This window comes from Mytilus galloprovincialis, chromosome 8, assembly GCF_965363235.1.
Source record: "Mytilus galloprovincialis chromosome 8, xbMytGall1.hap1.1, whole genome shotgun sequence".
In the NCBI taxonomy this organism is placed as follows: Eukaryota; Metazoa; Mollusca; class Bivalvia; order Mytilida; family Mytilidae; genus Mytilus; species Mytilus galloprovincialis.
Genome location: NC_134845.1, coordinates 64,923,804 through 64,927,416, shown reverse-complemented (window position 1 = coordinate 64,927,416; position 3,613 = coordinate 64,923,804). Strand labels below are relative to the sequence as shown.

General features: G+C 29.8%; 1 long non-coding RNA gene across 2 annotated transcripts; it reads right to left on the bottom strand.

The window, feature by feature from the left end:
- Positions 1 to 301: 301 nt before the first annotated feature.
- Positions 302 to 3,272, bottom strand: LOC143043454 (uncharacterized). 2 transcript variants are annotated; one of them, XR_012968402.1, is made up of 3 exons: positions 3,151 to 3,272; positions 1,866 to 2,105; positions 302 to 842 (listed from the first exon to the last, which is right to left on the bottom strand). It is a non-coding gene; the product is annotated as an uncharacterized LOC143043454 (long non-coding RNA). The 2 variants fall into 2 exon arrangements; XR_012968403.1 differs by having other exon boundaries at positions 1,866 to 2,099.
- Between the last annotated feature and the right edge of the window lie 341 nt (positions 3,273 to 3,613).

Sequence of the window (3,613 nt, the reverse complement as noted above, 5' to 3'; positions counted from 1 at the left end):
CTGCCTACCGTTTCAGAGCACCTGAGACTACCCCCATTATTTGGTGGGGTTCGTGTTGCTCAATCTTTAGTTTTCTATGTCGTTCTGTAAGCTCTATCCTATTACATGTATTAGATGATGTTTTTATATTCTGTAATTATATTATGGATATACTTTGATTCTCTGCCCGGCTTTGGCTACACATTTTTGTCCTTTTTGGTTAGTAGCTTTTATGAAACAGAATAATAATTAAACAGTTGTTTATATGATTTAATTCTAAAGAAAATGGACCGTAAACAGTTAAACATTCGTTTTGAGTTCAAATAATACGTTTTCAGTCACATTAGATATGAATCTATTAAAAAAAATTATTAACCCTTCAAACTTTTAAAAACACATATGAACATAATAAAACTAAAGAAAACAATATAGTCCTAAGTCTTGTGAAATCAATATTGTCGTACAAAACAACACAAACTCTAACAAGTGAAATAGAAGTAGCAAGTTACAAATCAATTGAAAATGTTGTATCATAAATTGCTGTTCTCTTAGATTCAAAATAATTGTGTGTTTATGTTTTGTCTATAATAAACAACAAACCATAAAAAACACAATAAAAGTCACCCAGCAATGCTTATGCCTTTTTGCTAGGTTAGTCTTCGTTGGATCCACGTTGTTAGCTCCATTAATACAGAGAACACCATTAAATTCGCCAAGTTGTACGGAACTAATTCCTTCAACATTTAAGTAATTCGACATAGAATCTTTATACTGATCAATTAATCGGTGGTTTCGGTAGCACCCTCCTCCCAATGACTGCTCTACGACGAAGCATCCTCTGATGTGAAAGTAAAATGGTAATTCTATAATATAAATAGAACATTGCATAGTGATTGTAGTATTATACATTTGAATGTATGTTCAGGTTCATAAATATCCCCACCAATTGTCATAATGGTTCCATGTAAGTAAAAGTACATGGTATATTTGTATTTTGTACACATTAGCAACACACGATAAAATACTTTGATGACAGTTTATAACAACACACAAATAAAGTGTTGTCTTCAACCAGCAGTTTGCACCAATTGACATGCTAACAGTAAGGTCTCGAAAATAGATCAAGACAAAAACAAGTTAACAATATTTAAACACAACTTTTCAAAAGTGGATAAAACTCACAAAAAAACAATAGATTTCATTTCAGAGGTGTTTATCAAACATTCAATATACCCACGTGCACTAGAGTTTAATAAACCAGCATGATAAAGACTTCTGACGTAGATCGAGTGAGATAAACAGCTTTTTATACATTGTGATTTTGATGAAGACTTGTTTTATTGGAACTCATGCCACATGCATCTTTCTATATTTATTGTCAGTTCAACTATCAAATATCAAGGTATATTGTTATGCAAGTTATAAACTTTGACGTTTTCATCGTTTTAATACTTAATACAGCTAGAACTCCCGATGTTGTCAAATACAATAACAAAGGGAATCGTCGTGCAATATTGATTTAACGTTCTTCACAATCTATGGTTTATTTAAAAAAGGAAAAATAGTTAAGTATTCAAATTTTCATTTGTCTCACAACCGTTAGCTGCAGTATAAACATATTAGGTCATTATCTTTAACAAATTGTATTATTTTATTGTTTTCGACACGAAAATTGTTAAAAAAAAACTCGGTGAACATCGCTCTTCCCTATAGTGTCTGTGGCCTAATACAAAAGGTGAAGTTTTTCAACATCGAGAAAATGTTGTATACTTCTTTTATCTTTCTAGTTCACGTCCTTTGTTTTACATTATGTGTACTTCTATCTAGTTCAAAATCTATTTATCAGAATAGAACTTTGCCAGTGTCTTTAATATTTAATTCAATACCTAATTTGTTTTCAGATTGACCACTCGACAACAATAGTGATCCAACCAGTCTTCCACATTTGCTCGCTTGTCCTACATCTACAGCTTCTGTGCAATTACTCAAAGTTATTCCCGAGGAATTCTTGGCTGTGTGTGCATTTTCACAGTTTGGTGTTCTGTATACTTCTAGTTCAACTTTCAGTGCAGATGGGATAGAAGAACTATTTAACACTATGTCTGTACAATGTATACACTCTGTTCCTGAAAAAAAAATAGTTGCTTCTGTTAATGTAAGTATAAAAGAAGCACACGTTCTTGTGTTTGAGCTTTTGGTTTTGCCATATTATTATTTTTTTTTTATCGCTTACCACTTAATTCTCCTGTAAACTTTAACAATGTGAACACAATCAAAAGCTTTATAAATACAAGGTTTTTATACTGTTTGTCAAAAGAAGTGTACTGACGCTAATAAAAACATGCCAGTATTTTTTGAAAACATAATTTCCTTGTGAATCGGGTTTAACTTTTGTATATGATATAATTTTCTAAAAGTCAAATTTGTATGCATGTTTGATACAATTTACTGAGAGACACATTAAAAAAAAAGCAATTCAACTGTCGACTTCAGCTCTGTATGCATTGATTAATTGATCAATAATTCATAAAAAAAAGATTTCTGTCCAATCGAATATTGTGTGTGTTTTGTTAGAGTAAGAACTAGTTTTATAGATCAGAAATTAAAGGTATGTATTCAAATTTGTTTTACATTTTAAGGAATTCTGATTGTTTACAGCATTTAAAGAAATCTTGTCTCACCTTTTAAAGATAAACAAATATTTTTTGAAAATTAATTGTGTCAAGTGGTATTATAATATCAGAACATTTTAATTTGTAGACCAGTTGAGTGTGACATTACTCAATTATCAATTAGTTGTTTCAAAAATTCAACATTTGGTAACACTTAATTATTAGTTTTTGACAAAAGTATAACTACCTGGTCCGTAATTATACATCAATCTTAACAAGTTTTAGTGTGTTTCGTATTGGACATTCATTACAATGAACGATTGATGATGTTTTAAGTGTATATTGAATCTGTTTGGTTAATAAAACAATTCCCATTCATTTTACAATAAACCTGAATACATCGCTCGACAGATAGCTACGTGAGTAACAGTAGGAATGATTTGTATATTTAAGAAACCTCTTAACTCCTAGATGATAGAGAATTATACATGTTACACTTACATAAATATAATTTGTTTTCTACAAAATTAATTATCTCTCAAATATTATAATCACTTACCGTATAATTCTCCTGTAAGCAACAAGAACGTAAACACAATCAAAAGCATCATGAATACAAGGTGTTTATACTGTCTGTCAAAAGAAGTGTACTGACGCTAATGAAAACATCTCAATATGTTTTGTAACATACTTAACTTCCTTGTAGACTGGGTTTTACTTTTGAAAATAATACAATTTTTAATGAATAGCTATTATCTATTTTGAATTTATTGAACCATAAAACTAATTTTTGACTCTTCACATTGAATAATCCGCGATAGTTGAAAATAAAACTAATAATTTTAACCAATCAGAAGACAGGAAAAACACCAAATTTATTTATTTAGTGATGTTGTTAAGTATTGCATTTCACATATTGTTATGATCATTTACAATTGAAAAAATGCATCATATCTTACAAGAAAACGAACGCACATCGAATATATAAATTCACAATTTTCGTAAAGACACCTTTTATATTT